The sequence below is a fragment of the Felis catus genome, chromosome C1 (assembly GCF_018350175.1).
Source record: "Felis catus isolate Fca126 chromosome C1, F.catus_Fca126_mat1.0, whole genome shotgun sequence".
Classification (NCBI taxonomy): Eukaryota; Metazoa; Chordata; class Mammalia; order Carnivora; family Felidae; genus Felis; species Felis catus.
In genome coordinates, this window is record NC_058375.1 from 84,165,473 (window position 1) to 84,186,675 (window position 21,203).

At 37.6% G+C, this 21,203-nt stretch overlaps 1 protein-coding gene across 12 annotated transcripts in view; it reads left to right on the plus strand.

Moving 5' to 3' along the window:
* The window catches only part of SNX7 (sorting nexin 7), a 311,909-nt gene that overhangs the window by 76,516 nt on the left and 214,190 nt on the right, over nt 1-21,203 (plus strand). The gene's annotated exons all lie outside the window — the stretch shown is intronic.

Below are 21,203 nucleotides of genomic sequence, written 5' to 3' on the forward strand. Positions count from 1 at the left end.
GAGGACTGATAATAAATATGAGAATTAAATGAGTTACTATGTGTAAAGAATTTGTGAATAGTTCCTGCCTTTAGTCAGCACTGTTGACTCTTCAGCAGCTATGCACAGGCACCATAGGATTCTGTTGTCCAAAAAGAACTGCAATAATGGGCATATTCTATATCTGCCTGTCTAAATGTGGCAGCCACTAGCCACATGTGGCTTTTGAGCACTTGAAATGTGACTAGTACATCTAAGGAACTGACCTTTTAATTGTATTTAATTAAAAATAGAAGCTGTAAGGGCGCTTGGGTGGCTCGGTTGGTTGAGTGTCTGACTTCAGCTCAGGTCATAATCTCACAGGCTGTGAGTTGGAGCCCTGCATTGGGCTCTGTGCTGACAGCTCGGATTCTGTGTCTCCCTCTCTTTCTGCCCCTCCCCCACTCACACTCTGTCTCTGTCTGTCTCTCTCTCAAAAATAAACAAACATTAAAAAAAGTAAAAAAAAATAAAAATAGAAGTTGTCGACTGTGGCTAGTGACTATCAGTTTGAGCAGAAGCCTAAACAGATCATTATTTAATTACTGGCTTAACTTATGGTTACTCAAGAAATGTGAATAAATGAGTGAGTAGTCCCCTTGGTGATCTGCACTGAAATATAAAAACAACACACATATTGTACATACATATGCACACACATATGTGCATATATATGTGTGTAATGTGTGAATGTATGAATGTATATGTATGTATAGGTTATGTGTGTACATATAGTGTGCAAGAATCCACGAATATATGTGAATATTTGTGTGTATATGTGTGTGTGCATTCTCAACTGTCTAACTCACTTAAAATCTAGAATGTAGGATTATAGCAGTCAGGTCATGTATTCTCCTTTCCCTGGCCTACATCCTGATCCTGCCTCAGTGGGTCTTACCATTTTGATGGTTAAAAAAAGAGGAACTCATAAAGCAAAGGAAAGTAGCACTGATCTAGGACATTTATTCCTACCGCTACAGGTTCCACCATCTACCATCATAGCCTTCTTACGTGTTAAGTACTCTTATATTCCTCCCAGAGGAGGAAGAATGGTGAGTGAAGTAGAAAGGAGCTAAAAAATCCTCAAGTTCTGGGGAGCCTGGGTTGCTCAGTCATTTAAACATCCAACTTTGACTCAGGTCATGATCTCATGGCTCATGAGTTCAAGCCCCGTGTTGGACTCTGTGCTGACAGCTCAGAGCCTGGAGCCTGCTTCAGATTCTGTGTCTCCCTCTCTTTCTGCCTCTTCCCCACTCATACTCCTTCTCTCTCTCTCTCTCTCTCTCTCTCTCTCTCTCTCTCTCTCTCTCTCTTTCTCTCTCTCTCTCTCTCAAAAATAAATAGACATTAAAAAAATCCTCAAATTCTCCTTATGTATAAGCATGTATGGTCAGCAATAGAATGTAAATAAATAAATAAATTTCGGAGTAAGTTTAGGGAGACCTTGAATGGGATCATTTTAGGTACAAACCTTCCTAGTGGTTTTCAGTGACTGAAAGAAAGATCAGTTTACACAAATGACATGATATTGAATCTAAACAGACACCATATTTTCAAGGTTGTAGGGAGTATTAGTTGTAGTCTGTAATCTGAATTGTCCATGCCACTTCCGAAGTTTCATTCCATTCTCTGTATTTTAAAGGGAAATCAATGTCTCTATCAGAAATTGGCAGAGGGATATATTATCTCATCCAGATGCCAGTGCCCTGTTATTGATTCTTTGGAATGCTGTATTGAGACTGAGCCTGAGATCTTGTTTGGGCTGTTAGCAGACAGAGGGCTTGGATCCATCTACACTGTCTTACACTAGCATGAGCATTGGGGAAGGCTGCCCCAGCAAGTCTTGCCACACATGTGCCATTGTGAAGGAGAATAAACAAAGGGGTTTCACTGATGCTGTGTTTTGACATATGAAGAAAGGCTAAGGAAGAACAAAAAGTAGTTTAGCTTGGAAAAGACTTCGGTTAATTCTTTCTGAAGAGTTGTTATGATCTAGGTTGGTTAGATGATTGTAGTTTTGAAGGGTGAAACTAGAACTGCTAGGTCAAAAATATGAGGAGACAAGTTTTAGGTTCATTTATGGATGAATTTTCTTTTTTTAATGTTTATTATTTTGTGAGAGAGAGAGTGTGAGCAAGTAGGGGAGGGGCAGAGAGAGGGGGGGAGAGAGAGAATCCCAAGTAGGCTCTGCACAGACAGCAGAGAGCCTAATGCAGGGTTCAAACTCCAGAACCTTGAGATTATGACCTGAGCCGAAGTTGGATGCTTATCCAACTGAGCCACCTCGGCACTCCAATAGAAGGATTTTCTAATTGAAGTTTCCAAAATGAAAAGGGATTACTCAGCATGGTCATGAATTCTGCCACTAAAAAAGTTTTAGCACAAGCTGGATGACTAACTGTCCCAGAGGAGAGGAGGGTGTGACAATCGGACCATCCCTTTCCACTATTAAGAGGCTGTTACAAATGGACTTTTAACTTACTAAATTCAATGGCAAGAGCAGTGGAAAGTCTTAATTAGATGATCCTACTCCTCTCTTCAACCTAATTCCCAAATCAAACTATGTTCTGCCACTACCTAGTTTTTATATCTCTCTTCCCACATTGGTTATTGTTTCCATTTAATTCTCTGCTAGTGATGTGACAATTTCTTAAATAGCCCAGATAAAATACTTAGCATTACCTTCTACTTACCCTTTCATTCATTCTCCATGTCCCGACATATGTAAAAAGTCCCCATCAGTTTTATCTTCTTGCTATCTCTGGAATCAGTGCCTTCTTTCTGTTCCCACTGCTACAAGCAGAGTTGTTCTACAGCTGCTTCTGAGAACTGCTGAGGTAGTTTCATAAAGTCTGAGTCTTCTCATCTTCTGCCTCTAGTCTATCCCACATGCTCACAAGTATGCTGATGTTTCCAGAGCACACATTTTGCCACTCGAGGGGCTTGATCAGGCTGCACGCTGGCTCTCTTGCCTCCAGATTGTGTCCTCTACAGCCTTACTACTCAAGAGTCTATGAATCTATCACATCACCTGGGCGCTCCTTAGAAATGCAGTCACAGAACCCACTTTCCAGGCCAAATGAATCAATTTATAGGTTTCCAGGACTCCCCAGTGATTTGTTTGCACCTTACAATTTGAAAAGTACTGATCTAGAAGCACTGATGTAGGTTGTTTCACTTTGTTTCACAAATTCCTTTGTGTTTTTTATGGCCTAATGTGAAGTTATCTCTTACCTAAGAGTTTCTTCATTCTTCAGCTAGAATTAATTTCTTCATTGTGTGCTTTCCATAATACTGTTTTCAATCTCGTAATACTACATTGTCTTATGAAGAGGTATTTATTTCTTATCTGTAAAATTTTGATTGCTTGTTTGTCTCCAATAGATTACAATTCTTGATGGTAAGGGAATAAGAACTTTAAATATTTATGGGATAAATATGTTAATGAATGATATGGCCTGTGACTTTTTTTCCCCTGTGTATAGACCCAGTTATTACAGTAATTTGCCAATGATCTGTTTTCAGTAAATTCAGTTTGTATTGTGTTGGTCTTTCCTATCAGGATACTAAACCAAATAGAATTAAAACAAATTGGTCTTAATAAATGGTCAGTAAATATTATTGCTGGATGACACAGAGTTATGTTAAGTGTCACTCCTGGACAAAATATCCTGTTTGGATTGTATTAGAAGAAATAAACACAAAGCAAACAAAACAAAACCAAAAACCCAAGGGAATCATTTAGGAACCTTCTTTTACCTGGAAAAATAATTTTTTTTTAAAGCCAGTAGCACCTATCTCAATCAGGAAGCTCAGTGGCAAGCAATGGAAACTAATTATGGCAGGAAAGGAATGAAATGGTGAATATTAGCTGGCTCACAGAGTAGATTTGAAGGCTGGAAATGCAGGTGCAGAAAGGGATAGGCACCAGCAGAAACTATAGTCAATGTTATATTTGGAAAAGGGACTGGATGTTGTATAGCCAAAAGATAAAAATCCATGGGAACCTTTAGCAAAGGTTTTTATGCAGACAACAGTATTTATTTATTTATTGGTCCATGACAATGGGGAGTATTATTAAAAATATTTTTGGAAAATGATTTCAAAAGTCTCCAGATTTGAATGGAATATACTCTAAAAAGTATACTTTATTGAGTTCTTATTTTTAAAGGTTTTTATACTTTTTTAGTAATCTCTACACCTAATGTGGGGCTCGATCATGACCTTGAGATCAGGAGTCCCATGCCTTTCCAGCTGAGCCAGCCTGGCGCCCCTACTGTATTGAGTTTTAAAGGTGGAATTTTATTTCTGTATCCTTGAGGTTCTGAGAGGATATTCTAATATAACTCTGCACTGATAACCTGCTACAGTTTTACAAATGAGTGTGATCAAAAAAACCAGATTCAATAGCTCTCGGTTGTAGTGTTCAAAATTTATTTTATTTTGTATTTATTTGTATCCCACACTTTCCAAAGAGGACAGAAGAGGCTGTAATAAGACTAATTGTGAAGTTAAAATAAACTTTTACAGTTACTCCCTTTAGGAATGCATGTTAAAGTTTTCTCAATAAACAAGTGAAAATTTATATGCTTGAAAGATTTTCTGATTTAAATGGAATATTGTAGTAGCTCTGGAACTGCATATACCAATCATGCTGGATAACACAATGTTGATACCTATAGTGCTAATAAAAAAGGATAGAGTCAGGAAATCAAATTTATTAGCAAATACTGATGTAAAAAAATCAGTAAAATGCACTTATGATAAAACAGAAGGTTAAACCAGTAGTTTTAAAAATCAAAACTGAAATAATTATATATTTATATATAATGCACATATGTATGTATAATTATATATATATATACAAGTGTGTGTGTGTGTGTATATATATGTATATATATATACACACACACATATGTTTGTTTTACTTTGAGAAATGCTTTGGTATAACATACTCTTTGTGATTGTTTTTAAACTAACTTCAGTGAGGTATAATTTATATACTATAAACTTCATCCAGAGGTGAATGATTTTTTTTTAATTAAATTTAATCAGTTGTACAATCATCACTGCAAACCGGTTTTAGACCACTTTTATATCCACCCCCCCCCCACCACCAAATCCATCACATCATTTACAATTAATCTCTGTTTTTACTCCCAGTCATAGACAAGCACTAATCTACTATTTTCTGTCTCTACAGATTTGTCTTTTCAGGAAATTTCATATAAATTGAATCAGGCAATATGTGGTCTTTTGTCTCTGTTCTCTTTCATTTAGCATAATACTTTTAGGTTCATTTTCTTGTAATTTTATTATTTTTTAGTCATGGCTTTAATTTTTTGGTAGAAGAAATAAAATTTCTATTTTAAAATGAAAAAGGTTAGGGGTGCCTGGGTGGCTCAGTCAGTTGAGCATCTGACTTCGGCTCAGGTCATGATCTCACAGTTTGTGAGTTCAAGTCCCACGTCAGGCTCTGTGCTGATGGCTTGGAGCCTGGAGCCTGCTTCAGATTCTGTGTTTCCCTCTCTTTCTCCCCCTCCCCCACTCGCACTCTGTCTCTCTCTGTCTCAAAAATAAAGTAAACATTTAAAAAAATGAAAAAGGTTAATCATTTACAATAAAACATTAGAAAGAGAAATTCTACTTAATATTGAAAGCCTTATTATGTGTGATCAAAAGCAAATGGCAAACTCTTGGTATAGGAACCTTCAAAATTGGGGGAAAAAATCCCTAATTTGTTCTTTGGTACTAACTCTGAGAAAGTTAAGCGTGTATATGTACATACATAGATATATGCATACATACATAAATGCATTTTTATATATTTAATTGAACACTGAATGATTATTTTCATCAACTTTCACTAGTTATGCTGTAGTACAGACCACAAGATCTCAGTGGCTTGCTTATAATAAAAGCTTATTTCTTTCTCGTAAACCTGTCAACTGTAACTGAACTGTGAGTCTTTTCCAAGTTTTGAGTCTGTTACACATGTCTTCTTCATTTAGGGATCAAGACTGAAGGAGAGACTCCTAACTGGGACATGACATTCCTCTGGCAGAGGGAAAAGAATATGAGTGCTGGTGGAAATAGGCAATGGCTTTCAAATCTGCCCAGATATTATGCCATTATCCAAATAAGTCACTGATCAAATCCATTGCAGTGGGAAACTAATCCTTCCATAGGAGGTGCTGAAAGTCACCTGGCAGTTGAGTAGGAGATATAATCCTCTCATAGGAAGACAGAGGGTCACTGGGAACAATCATATCATCTCCCACAATGGTCTTGTGACAAAGTTATAGGCAAACGGCATGTTGGACCTCTCTGAATAAGTAAAACCATTTTTTTCTATAGGTATTAAATACAAAAAAGAAAATTGTCCACTAGGTAAGAAATTATCCAGTCATTAGTCCAATCAGCTAATGCTTATGATAGTCTCAAGCCCATATGGATCCTTAAAAACCTCTAGTTGTACAACAGATTTCTTGCTTTGGACAATGAATGTGGAACATTCATTTATCGTGGAGTTCTCCCATCCTGTTTTTCAAGACCTATAGAATGAGGATGTGGATACTTAATAATTCTGAGGCAGTTCATGTTAAAATGAGTTTTGTTGTTTATACCTTCAAAGCTATTTGCTTTGTTGCAGCCATTTGCCACCTTTCTGGTCCTCCCGCATTCTGAGTTCTTTCCTGTCATAGACTTCATTAGTTTTCCAGACCAGAATCCGTTTCCCTCAGTGTTTTTCATGATTGGCTCCTTTTCAACATCACCTCCTTAAAGACACTTTCCCTTATAGCTCTGTCAAGAGCATCCCCCTTGCTGCCTGCCTTTAACTCCTTAACCCCAGCAACCCACCCTACTTTTTTTGGGGAATTTACTCCCTTGTTTATCAATACCTACTCATATCTGGATTTTCTTGTTTTTTCTCTATCTTTACTTATTATCTCCAACCCTCCCACTTAACTAAAGTGTAAACTTCATAAGAGCCTCAGAAGCATGCCAGTCTTGGCTGCTGTTACAGCCCCAACCCAGTGCCTGACACATGCTTGACATTCAGTGAACATTTGTAGAATGAAGTAAAGCTGCTATACTGGGTGCTTTTTGTGTACGCACATGTGCTGGAAGTGATGGTTGAGCCTTGGCTCTGCCGGTTGAGATCAGCGATTTATTATCATCCCTTGTGGTTGATAAACTTATGATTTATAAAATGCAGATGATGATAATTGCACTGACTTCCATCATGTTATTGAGATGATGAAATAGAGTAAGTATATGGTGCAAAGGCACAGTCGCTGTCCTGTATTTGCTATTTAGAAAATTTCAGTATTTGCTATTATGGTATATAAATATAAGATTAATGTTTTTAAGTTTTATAAGCATCTATTTTGCACTTGTAATGAGATCTTCAGAGACTCACACACATATTTGTTCCTGTACATTTTTTAGTTACTATTGAGAGTGCTACTGGAATTCTGGTATTATCTTTTTTTTTTTTTTTAATTCTTTTTTTCTTAATGTTTTTATTTATTTTTGAGACAGAGAGAGAGAGAGCATGAGCAGGGGAGGGCCAGAGAGAGAGGGAGACACAGAATCTGAAGCAGGTTCCAGGCTCTGAGCTATTAGCACAGAGCCCGATGCGGCGCTCGAACTCAAAGACTGTGAGATCATGACCTGAGCTGAAGTCAGACGCTCAACCGACTGAGCCACCCAGGCGCCCCTGGTATTGTCTTTTAAATGCTTTATTACAGGCTTACTCATTTTGTTGCTCTTTCCTTTATTGCAGGCTTTGCAAATATGGCATTTTTTACAAATTGAAGGTTTGTGGTAACCCTGTGTCAAGCAAATCTGTTGGCACCATTTCCCAACGGTATTTGCTCACTTTGTGTCTCTGTGTCACATTTTGGAAATTCTTGCAACATTTCAGTTTTTAGCTATTATTATATTTGTTAATGGTGACTGTGATCAGTGATGTTTGATGTTGTTATTGTCATTTTTTGTGGGGTGCCACAAACTGCAACCATATGAGACGGCAAACTTAATACATAAATGTTGTGTGTGTTCTGGCTCCTCCACTGACAAGTCATTACCCTGTTGCTGTCCCCTCTCCTTGAGCTTCCCTATTTCCTGAGGCACAACAATATTGAAATTAGGCCAATTAATAACCCTACAGTAGCCTCTAAGTGTTCAAGTGAAAGGAAGAGGCACATGTCTCTCGCTTTAAATGAAAAGCTAGAAATGATTAAGCTTAGTGAGGAAGGCATGTTGAAAGTCGAGATATTCCAAAAGCTTTGCCTCTTGCACCAAATAGCCAAGTTGTGAATGCAAAGGAAAAGTTCTTGGAGGAAATTAAAAGTGCTACTCCAGTGATCACACTAATGATAAGAAAATGAAACATCTTTATTACTCATATGGAGAAAGTTTCAGTGGTCTGGACAGAAGATCAAACCAGCCACAATATTTCCTTAAGCCAAATCCTAATCCAGAGCAAAGCTTTAACGCTCTTCAACTCTGTGAAGACTGAGAGAGATGAGGAAGCTACAGAAGAAAAGTTTGAAGCCAGCAGAGATAAGTTCATGAGGTTTAAGGAAATAACGCATCTCCATAACATCAAAGTCAAGGTGAGGCAACAAGGGCTGATGTAGAAGCTGCAGCAAAGTATCCAGAAAGTCTAGTAAAGATAATTAATGAAGGTGGCTATATTAAACAACATATTTTCAATGTAGAACAAACAAGTTTCTATTGGAAGAAGATGCCATGTACAACTTTCATAGCTATAGACAGGAGAAGTCAATGCCAGGCTTTATAGCTTCAAAAGACAGGCTGACTGTCTTGTTAGGGGCTACTGCTGCTGGCGACTTTAAGTTGAAGCCAGTGCTCATTGACTATTCTGAAAATCCTAGAGCCCTTAAGAATTATAAATCTACTCTGTGCTCGATACATGGAACAATAAAGCCTGGATGATAGCACATCTGTTTACAACCTGGTTTACAGAATACTTTAAGTCCACTGTTGAGACCTCCTGCTCAGGGAAAAAAAAAAAAAAAAGAGTCTTTTCAAAATATCGCTGCTCATTGACAATGCACCTGGTCACCCAAGATCTCTGATGGAGATGGACAATGAGATTAATATTTTCACACCTGTTAACACAACATCCATTCCGCAGCCCATGGATCAAGGAGTAATTTCAACTCCTTAAGTCTTACCATTTAAGAAATATGATTCATAAGGCCATAGCTGCCATAGTGATTTTTCTGATGGATCTGATGGCAAAGTAAATTGAAAACCTTCTGGGAAGGATTCACCATTCTAGATGCCATTAAGAACACTTGTATTCATGGGAAGAGGTCATGATATCAACATGAGCAGGAGTTTGGAAGAAGCAGATTCCAGCCCTCCTGGATGACTGGGAGGGGCTCAGGACTTCAGTGGAGGAAGTAACTGCAGGTGTGGTGGAAATAGCAAGAGAACTACAAGTGAAGCCTGAATATGTGACTGAATGGCTGCAATCTCATGATAAAACTTTCACAGATGAGGAGCTGCTTCTTATGGAAGAGCAAAGAAAGTGGTTTCTTGAGATGGAAACTACTCCTGCTGAAGATGCTGCGAAGATTGTTGAAATGATAGCAAAGTATTCAGGATATGACTCAACTTAGTAAATAAAGCAGCAGCAGGGTTTGAGAAGACTGACTCCCATTTCAAACTAAGTTCTACTGTGGGTAAAATGCTATCAAACAGCATCCCATGCTAAGAAGAAATCGTTCATGAAAGGAAGATCCAGTTGATGAGGCAAACTTCACTGTTGTCTTATTTTATGAAATTGCCGCAGCCACCCCAACCTTCAGCAGCCACCCTGATAGGTCAGCAGCCATCAACATCAAGGCAAGGCTCTCCACCAGCAAAAAGATTATAATTGACTAAAAGCTCTGATGATGGTTAACATTTTTTAGCAAGGAAGGGTTTTGTAATTAAAGTATGTACTGTACATTTTCTAGACATAATGCTATTGCACACTTAATAAACTATGGTTTCGTGTAAACATAGCTTTTATATGCTCTGGGAACCACAAAATTCATTTGATTCACTTTATTGCAATATTCCCTTTATTGTGGTTGCCTGGAACCGAAACCTCAATATCTCTGAAGTGTGCCTGTGTGTGTATAGCTCCCCGTTTGAGTAATTCATGATAAATAGTATTAGTCATGTTATTTCAGGGGATAAGAATATTCTTGGTACAGGTGTTTTAACTGTCTACTGGTTTTCTTGATACATTATAAGCATAGCTTAAGTCTCTTCAGGAATGCCCTTAAGGTTGTTGATGTGGCTAGGTAACGAGGCAACTCAGCCTTTTCTCTGGAAACTATTTATAAAGATGGAGCTTTGGTGTAGGGGAGTAGTTTTAATTTAGTGTATGCCAGAATCCGTCCTGGTCATGCCTGTTAAGTGTACAGTCAATTGATAATGCTGTACCTTTTTTTTTTTTATTACATTCCTGAGTTGAATCTGCAGTGTTATCTGCCCATAGGACATATTTTCAACTTCTTCAAGGAATTCTGGTTAGAATAATTCTTTTTCCTGACTTGCTCCACTTCTGCTTAGTCATCACTGAATCCATAATAGGTAGTTGGCTGATACTGTGTTTAGTATGTTATCCAGTACCCCAAACTTATTTTAAGACAAGTTTAGGAGACCTTTGTCATTTGTGGATTTAACATTAGTGGCTTTAAATGGCTTCAGCATGCAGTAATATGACATATTGGTAAGGCACACATACAGGTACACCAGTGGTTTGGAGGACACATGTAGTGAGGGAGCCTCGCCTTTCAGCCTTATCATCTTACGTGTTATTTATTTGTCCTTGCTTATATATGCAGTATTCTTTATGAGGTGAGTAAATACAGTAAGTTTGCGTGTGTGTGTGTGTGTCTGAGTGTAAAGAATATATCCTTATTCTATTTGGACACACCTTTTATAACTTTTTAAATGAATGTTATTATGGAGTATTTTCATGCATGCAAAAATATATACAGCTCTTCTTCATTTACATTGGTGTTTCATCCTGGCAAACCCATCGTAAATTGAAAGTAGTATAAGTTAAAAATGTATTTAATACACCTAACCTACCAAACATCATAGCTAGCCTAGCTTACCTTAAACATGCTCAGAATATTTACATTAGCCTACAGTTGGGCAAAATCATCTAACACAAAGCCTATTTTATAATAAAGTGGTGAATAGCTCATTGACCTGAGATAATGAATTTGTTGAATACTGTCCTGAAAGTGAAAAACAGATTGGTTGTATGGGTACAGCATGGTTGTAAGTATATTGACTATTTACCTTTGTGATGATATGGCTAACTGGGACGCTGCTGTCCGGCAACCTGAGAGTATCATACTGCACACATATCACTAGCCCAAGAAAAGATCAAAATTCAACACCAAAGTATGGTTTCTACTAAACATGTATTCCTTTCTCGCCATTGTAAAATTACAAGTCATAAGTATTGCTATCTGGTTAAAAATAGGTGCTGGGGGGAGGAGCTGAGAAATGGAACATACTCTAAAGGGTTGTGGTAAGGTTTATGTAAGATAATTCGTATAAAAATTTCAAGCAAGTGATGTGTATAACACATTGATTCATATTTTTTAATCCTCTCCTTAATCTTCTATGATCTAAGGTGAGATATGACCTCTCTGACTTACTAGAAGCTCTTTTTTTTAAGTACACTACATTTTGGGGGAGGTGGACTGATAAGAAATAACATCATTTGTTATGTCAAATAAAATGATTTGAAAAATTTCTATGGTTAGAATATAGCTTTGTAGTGCACAAAACCTGAGGAAGTCCAAGTACATTCAAGGCAACTCTGTTAGAAAATAGAAATGCTAGAAACAGAAAAATGGATAAATAAATTATGGTATATGCATACAAGGGTATATATACTACATAGCCCTGGAAATTATGTCAAACAAGATTAGAGTGTTGTATGCCCCTTTATAGAACACGACACAGGCTGGCTTTTCCCCCAATCACATTTTCAACAGTGTTCCACAGAAGGCCTTTCTGATTTTTTATTATTATTATAAGCAGGCAGATTGGAAGGAGCTGTAAACCAAAACACAGCTGGTAAGTCTAAATTTAGGCCCATCAGGATGAGTGTCCCTCATAACACAGTTTCTCAAACTCCTTCCACTTTAAGTTGCTTTTTTACCAGATGTCTCTTGGTGTGCGTGTTTCTTGCGCATCAGCAAATTTTATTTGCATGGCCTTTTCATGCCATGATTCTGATTTATCACACTTCTCACATTGATTTTTTTCCCTCTACTTGTAAAAAGAAAATAGCTGTTTGTGCACAGATGGTGGATGGGATTTAGTATTATCAGAGTAATTCATGTTATATTTATGAGATGTTCCCAAGTAGCCTTTTACTGAGAGAGAGGAAGGACAACTCTTAGGAAGGTCATATCTAACCTTTTAACCTGTTTCTTTAGTATTTATCTCCTGAGTATTCAAATATTGGCAAGCCATTGTTTATTTTAAATTTCAGCTATATATTTTATTTATTTCAGTAGTAGAATTTTGAAACCATCTGAGAGCATTAAAGGAGAGAGGCAAAAACGTTTCTCAGAAATTATTGGAGTTGCTTGTTAACCTGTAAGAAAATGAGTGAATGGAGCAAGGATGAAATACTGTAATCATCACTCCTTCCTTCTTTTCTACCCTTGCTTCCTTCCTTAGATCTTTATTGTGTACTACTCTATGTATAGGAATGCTGTCAGTTTGCTAGGCTGCCATAACAGAGTACATAGATTAGGTATCTGAAATAAGAGACGTTTATTTTTTTCACAGTTCTGGAACCTAGAAGTCTGGAATCAAGGTGTCAAGGGGGTTGGTTCCTTCTGAGGGCAATGAGGGAAGGATCTGTTCCAGGCCTCTCAACCTGACTTGTAGATGGCTGTCTTCTCCTTGCGTTCCTTAACATTGTCTTCCCTCTGTACATGTCTCTGTGTCCAAATTTGTCCTTCTTATAAAGACACTGGTTATATTGCATCAGGACCCACCCCAATGACCACATTTTGACTTGATATCCCCTATGAAGACCCTGTCTCCAAATAAGGTCACATTCTGAGGTATGGGGTGTTAGGTCAATTTTGGAAGGACACAATTTGACCTATAACCAATGCTTATAATAAACCAAAAGTAGGGGTGCCTGGGTGGCTCAGTGAGTTAAGCATCCATATCTTGGTTTCAGCTCATGATCTCACAGTTAGTGGGTTGGAAACCCCGTCGGGCTCTTTGCTGGCAGTGCAGAACCTGCTTGGGATTCTCTCTTTCCTCTCTATGCCCCTTCCCCCACTCACGGGCATGCAGTCACGCTCTCTCTCTCTTTCTCTGAAAAATAAATAAACAAAAAAAAAAAGTAACAAGGAAAACTTATACTTAGTTGGTAAGTGATTGTGTCAATACATTTCAATATCATGTTAACACAATTCTAACTAATGTCTGTTTATTTCAGTAAAGTCATTTAAGTGGTTTCTCTTTAGATGGATGTGTTGGTTTGGAGTAAGGGTAAAAGACAGTGACTTCTTGCAATAATTTGGCTTCACTATTATACATGTTCACATCTCACCCTGAAATCATCCCAAGATTTTTGGGGTATGTGTGCATGCACGTGTGTGTTTTCACTATGCTAGCTGTAAGAAAGATATTCAATGTTATTTAAGAAGTAGAGGGACGCCTGGGTGGCGCAGTCGGTTAAGCGTCCAACTTCAGCCAGGTCATGATCTCGCGGTCCGTGAGTTCGAGCCCCGCGTCAGGCTCTGGGCTGATGGCTCAGAGCCTGGAGCCTGTTTCCGATTCTGTGTCTCCCTCTCTCTCTGCCCCTCCCCCGTTCATGCTCTGTCTCTCTCTGTCCCCAAAATAAATAAAAAACGTTGAAAAAAAATTTAAGAAGTAGAGAATTATCACACAGATAAGTTCCCTTCTGCTTTTATCTCTTGAGGAAAGAAAATGAAATTATGTACTTTCATTGTCCAAAACATCATAAGATAATGGACATCTATCTAAATGCTAAGAATAGATGAATGTATAAATAAAGTTTGGGGGTGGGGGTGGAGAGAGAGAAAGAGATAGCTAACAGGAGAAAGGAGCCCACATTATTGCGGGGGCGAGACCTTTGTTTATAAAGAACAAATTTTAATGATCCATTTCCCCTGAAAAGCATCCACTACAAAAGGTTAAATGGAGGGCTTTTTTGGTTAATTGCTTCTTTGGATCTTCTCAAACACTTATTTTCTTCTCTTATTCCTGTCCAAATGTAAATCTTTTAAGTATTGTCATTATATTTTCTTAACTTTTTTTTTGAAGTGAATATAAAACTCTTCGGATAGTCAGTTTTATTGAGGTTTTAAGAATGTTCTTGAGTGATTCATAGTAATTTAAATCCTTCTACTGAAATCTTAGATGTTGCTAAATTTCAGCCTGTAATTTTCTTCCTCTGCTCGATATTGAAGCATATTTTTGACACCACACTATGCTCACTGGAATTGTGAGCCTTTGGAAATTCATGCAGATCTTTCCCACTCTACAAAAGGATGCATTTTAAGCAGAAAGAAATAGAATGCTAAATTATGTAGTAGGTATAAGAAATGGGTTGTGGTGAGTTAAGAGGGTGATTACAAAGAATACCAAAGCACACAGTTGTGTGCAGTGTCAGGGAAATTTAAAGTACGTTTGCTCATCAAATTAAAATTTGTCAGCTTTAAAAGCTACTACAGCCTTTACCCCCACCCCCACACCCCACTATCTCAAAGTAGAGCATTCTTGTGAAACCTTTTGTAAGCGAAAATGATATAAAGCAAAGGAGCAATTTCCATTAATCTATTATGGAGAAAGTTTTTGAGCATTCCAAGACCCAAAACACAACCTCTCTTAGGCTTTTCCAAAAGCTTAAGATACATTTTGCTAAAGGATGCACAAAATAAATTGGGATAAAGCACAGATGCACATAGGCACAGTTAAAGTCATGGAGTTTGACGCCACAATGCTGAGTGTAGTTCCTGGGGAAGGAGCTTGGTGGCGCCACCCTCACTGCTTGGGATGTACACTACCTCTATGAGGGCTTGCTGCAGAACAGTTACTGAACACTATTTTCCCCTTTTTCCACGTGAGCGAAAATCCTCTTTGGATTGCAAAAACGTGTACTTAAGTAATGAAGTGGCTATACTGTATTCGATATATACTGTATATAGAGAGTTTTGTGCATGCTGATGGCACATTTATTTGGAACCTCTAAATTATGTTTTTAATGGCTGTTTAGTGTTCCATTGTGTTAGCATTCCATAATTTATTTTGATAAGCCCAGTGTGATCCCAGACATTTTAAATTTCCTATTTAATTATGCAGCATTGATGAGTTAAGAAGTCAAATATAATCCGAGTTTTTTTTGCCCAATGGCCATAGACAACTGTTTTAACTTATTCCAGTAGTTCCTACTGTCTTTGAACATATTTTGCACAGTGTTGACACTAGCAATTTTAATATCTTTCTCCACATATGTTTATTTTAGAATATTTGGAAATATAGAAACTCATAGAAAAATATTAACCTCAACAGCAATTCCAACACCTGAAATAACTTCTGCTAACTTTTTTGGTATAGCTTGTAAGTTTGTGCTATCTCTCTCTCTCTCTCACTCTCTCACTTTCTGTTTCTCCTATCCTCTCTGTCACACACACATAAACACACATATACACATAAGAATCTAACTGTACACAAATTCTAAGTTATTTTCTTTTAATAACATACTATGAACCTTTTTCCAGCAACTGTATTCTAAGTTACTTCTAAAACATTACTTTTAATCACTTTATTGTATTCTATCACATGGATAAACTTTATGGTAGCCTATCATAGGGATATACCATAATTTATTTTGCTAAACTTTTGTTGCAAAACATTTATTGTTTTTCTGTGTCTGATTAACCCACTTATTGTCTTAGTTGTCTTCTATTCCTTGGTCTAAGTCATACCTCAATGTTTTTCCTTTCACAAATCATTTTGTAATCACAATAACCTGAACTTTTTTTTTTAATTTTTCAATGCGTATTTATTTTTGAAAGAGAGAGGGAGAGAGAAACAGAGTGCAAGCTTAGGAGGGGCAGAGAGAGGGAGACACAGAATCCCAAGCAGGCTCTGAGCTCCAAGCTGTCAGCACAGATCCCGATGTGGGGCTGGAACCCATGAACTGTGAGATTGTGACCTGAGCCAAAGTCCAACGCTTAACCAGCTGAGCCACCCAAGTGCCCCTAATCTGAACGTTCTTAATTTGAGCAACTGTTGTTCTTATCTCTTCACCTGGTGTGTCTTACCCTAATATCTCCTGTATTATTGCGTTGAGGGGTTAACCAAATGCTGTATTGTAGTTCACATAACTAACTTTTTGTGTGGAAAGAGCCTTGAGAACAGGGCTCTGGATGTAACTGATGCTTCCAAAGGATTTAAGTTGATTTGTTTTGAGGGGAAAAATAAGTCCATGTTATGATTTCAATCTTTTTTCATTCCTAGTACTGCAAGAAAGTTCCTTCTCTTAAAATGTCAGGATCTGCTACAATTTCCTATATTAATGGATTTAGAAGTTGTATTATTTTAGCCTTTGAGGTGGGAGAGATTTTGCAGATTTTTAGCTCCATCTCCTCAATTTAACCTTGAAAGGCTGAATTAATTGTTCAAAGTTACCTGGTTAGTCAGTGTCAGAGAAAGAACTAGAACCTAGTTTTTGGCCTCCTTTGTAATGTAATGTAATGTAATGTAATGTAATGTAATGTAATGTAATGTAATGTAGTTTTGTTTTGTTTTGTTTTGTTTTGTTTTGTTTTGTTTTTCTGCCTAGGACTGGCCAACTCTGTTGCTAAGTTTGATGGACTTGATTGCAGAATTCATCTCTACGTGTGTTGGTTAACTTTAGTCTGTTCATAACGTAACAAAAGACAAAATTTTTGATTCTGAAATCTGGATTCTTAATTTTAGAGACTAAGAGTTGTATTTAAAAGAAAAAGTATAGAGTTGGAAACATCATTATATACTACTGAAGAAATAACTCAGATGTCATATTGATACTGTTAGTTTTATCTTTACATATGAAAAGATGTATTTAACATTTACTGCATATTATCCTTTGGTTTCATTTAAAATTTTTTGTTAAAAAAATAACATCCAGCCTTCCCTTCCCTTTCTTTAAAAATGATGCCTGAGGATGGGGCACCTGGGTGGCTCAGTTGGTTAAACTTCCAACTTCAGCTCAGGTCATGATCTCACAGCTTGCGAGTTCGAGCCCCATGTCGGGCTCTGTGCTGACAGCTCAGAGCCTGGAGCCTGCTTTGGATTCTGTGTCTCCTTCTCTCCCTGCCCCTCCCCCAGCTCATACTCTGTCTCTCTCTCTCTCAAAAATAAATAAACATTAAAAAAAAAAAATGATGCCTCAGGAAACAACCAGCATGTCCAAGGAAGTAGCCAGTAGGATTGGGGCTGAGGAGGGATCCAGTGTGGTTGTGAGTGAATATAGGCTGCCTTGGCTTATGTGGTCAGGTCTGAGAAGACAGCTGGCCTGGATAGGAGATTAGTTACAGGTAGGAAGATTGAGCATATAAGTAAATATCTTCAGGATAATGGGAGCCAGGCTTCTCTCTGCTGGAGAAGAGTTACAAATATGGGAAGAGGGGAGGCTGGAAAAGTCAAATGGTGTCAAATTGTAATTGGAGGTATCAGTGTGAACTCATAGGATTTAATATCTATTTATATTTCTATCGATCTGTATATATCTACATCCAGATGTGTATCTGCATGTGTGTGTGTGTGTGTGTGTGTGTGTGTTATACATACATTTCCTATCATTCATATCTTGGTTTCCAAATTCCAATTTCCTCTAAAAGGAACCAGAGCTCCTTGGAGAAATATCTGATTCTATAACTGGGTCAGGGAAAATATAAGGTAAACCTGAAACATCTTATTTTGCCAAGTTATGTTATATAAAGTGCTCTGGAATAATGAAGACATATCAAAAACACAGAGGTGCCAGCATTAAGGAGCTCCCACTAGGCAGGTTTGGATACTTACAACATCAAAATAAATTACAGTATTTATGGATTACAACCCATTGAGTAACATAGGAATTGTGAGTCTATACTCACATAATTAAGTAAATAAATACTCTTTATTCTCCTTGGTAGGAAACCTACTGATAATGTCAAAATTGAAAAAAAAAAAAAGCAATACGTATATTATTTTGAAATAAGAAATGTAACAAGGAAAAAGAACAGCAAATAGAGTTCTGCATTTGCTTCTGAGAAGCATGACATGGGAATAGCAATTCTGGAGAAGAAGAAGCTGCTTTTTAATTTTTAATTTGTCTTGTTTTATTTTAAACTCTGTAGAATTATTTGACTTTTAAAAACTATAAATATACTTTTTTATTTTGAAATAATTTCAAACTGGGAGAAAAGTTGCAAGAATATCACAAAGAAACTAGATTTCCCAATTATTGCCATTTCACAACTTTTGCTTTATCTGTCTGTATGCTAAATTGAGTACATTGGAGACTTGCTGTTTCATTACTCCTAAATAGATCTGTGTGTATTTAAAAAAAAAAAAAAAAAAACAGGGACACTCTCCTACTTAATCACAGTATGCATATACAAATCAGGAAACCATACTGACACAATACCACATTCCCATCCACAGATCCTTTCACATTTCTCCAGTTGTCCCAATAACAGTTCAGAAAGAAAAAAACAAAGGTTCTCCTCCTTTGGTACAGAATCCAGTTCAAGATCACATGTTGTGTTTAGCTATTATGTCTCTTTGGTCTTCAGTCTGGAATAGTTGCTCATCTTCCTTTTTTCCCATCATAGTAATTGCATTTTTGAAGCTATTTTATAGGCAATGTCTCTTCCCCTCAAACATATACAGTATATATATTTTTTCTTCTGACCATAAGTATAATTGTATCACCATTTTTAGTTAAATTCAAAATTAAGAACAATTTATTTTTATTCAAAGTCAAGGCCATAGAGTGAACTATGATTACATTTTAATTCTTGTACACCTTTTGTTTTCTTGAGAGTTCACCATTCATTATTCCTTCATTCATTCATTTTCTCTATCCCTTCCTTTCTACTTCTCTTGCATTCTTTCCATCTTGGCTTTCTTTGCACCCATCACAATTCATCTACAATATCTAACATGGCATGCTTCCTGTCATGTTTAAACATATCGGTACTCTGTCACCTGCCTTCCTTTCCTTTCCCTCCCTTCCTTCCTTCCTTCCTTCCTTCCTTCCTTCCTCCCTCCCTCCCTCCCTCCCTCCCTCCCTTCCTTCCTTCCTTCCTTCCTTCCTTCCTTCCTTCCTTCCTTCCTTCCTTCTTCCACTCCCTCCCATTCTCCCCCCCCTCTCCTCTCCTCTCCCCTCCCTTCCCTTTTTCCTTCCTTCCTTCCTTCCTTCCTTCCTTCCTTCCTTCCTTCCTTCCTTCCCTCTCTTTTTTTTTCCTCCTTCCTTTGCTCACTCCCCTGTCTCTTTCTCTCTATCCACCTCCCTTCCTGCCTCTCTTCCCTTACTCTTTTTCCCTGTTCATCTCCCTGCCTCCCTGGTGACTCTGTCTTCCTGACCCAGTCTGTATAGGTTGTTCTTTAGTTCTGCTGCAAAGCTGTCAACGTGGAACATAATTTCATGATCATCCAAGGAATTTCATGTAGTTCTCTTTTCTGTTGAATCTCCTGTTTTTAGATCCTATTTCCTCTTGTTATATGCCTTCATATAATTTTGGAAAATTAAAGAAGCTTCCAAAGAATAAATGGATGGGAAATCAGTTTTTGAAATCTTTTATATCTGAAATGACTTTAATCTACTTGTATACTTGAATGACAATTTGTTTGGCTATATAGAGTTCTAGGTAGAAGATATTCTCCTCTCAAAATTTGGAAGATATTTGATTGCCATTTAGTGTCCCGTGTTACCATTGAGAAATCTGGAGCCATTCTGATTCCTGAGATTTCTGTTGTATTTTACCTGTTTATATTCTCTCTGGAAGCTAACCTGTATTATGCAATGTCATGGTAATTGCAGGAGCACTTCCGACCCCACCACTGCCCCCATTCATTTTGAGGAGGCAGGAAAAGCCCTATCAACCTGGAAACACTTCAGTTCAAAGCACATTTTCCTCTTCATTTTATGGAATTTGTTCTATTCAGGCACTACCTGCCTGGATCCCTTAATTTTTAAAAACACTTCCTTCTCCTTTCCATCTTTTGTCCTTTTAATTCAACTTAGTTCTTGAGTTCTATCTTTCAAACTTCCTGTTGAGTTGTTATCCTATTATCATATTTCAATTTTCATGAGCCTCCTTTTTTATTGTCTTGCTGCTGTTTTCTGAATTTTTTAACAATATAACTCCTGTTTTTATTCATGAATTTGATATCATTCTTATCTCTGATGATTTCATCCATTTTTTTTAAGCATTCTGTTCTCTAACTGCTTCCTGTCTTGTGTTTGTGAATCTTTCTTTCATATCAGAGGCTTTTCGCATATTTAGATATTTCATAGTTTCTACATAGTTTCTACATCAGGTAATAAAAAGCGGAGTAGATATTCATCATGTACGGTAAGGGCTTCAGAGCAGGGTGATTATGCAGAGACCTGGCTCACTCATCAGGGACTGCAACTGTTAGTCTTTTTTCTTGGAATGGCAAGCTAAGAGAGGAACCCTCCAACCACTGGGTGGAATTTTGTGCATTGATGCCAGAATTCATAGGGCCAGATGAGGGGAGAGAGTTGGCTATCTTCCCATCTCGTATGTAGGACTTTTCTTTGCTATCTCTTCCTCCCTTCTGCCTGGCACCCTTTTCAGAGACATTTCTGAAAGTAAACTTCCACTTTTTTGCAAAACTGGGGAAGAAATGTCACCCGGTGGCTTGGGGTAGGTGAGGGAATCTAAGGTACTGACTCTCTTGTTTTATTAGCTTCTCAACCAGTCCTCTGGTTTTAGCTCTCTCAGCACTCTGTGTCCATGGGTTTCTGGTACCTGTAATTCTTAAGTCTCTCTGGGATTCTGTCTTAAAAACATGCCTTCTAGGTTTACCATTAACTCCTAGGTTTACTGTTCAGCTTTCTTTGCACTGCTATTTCA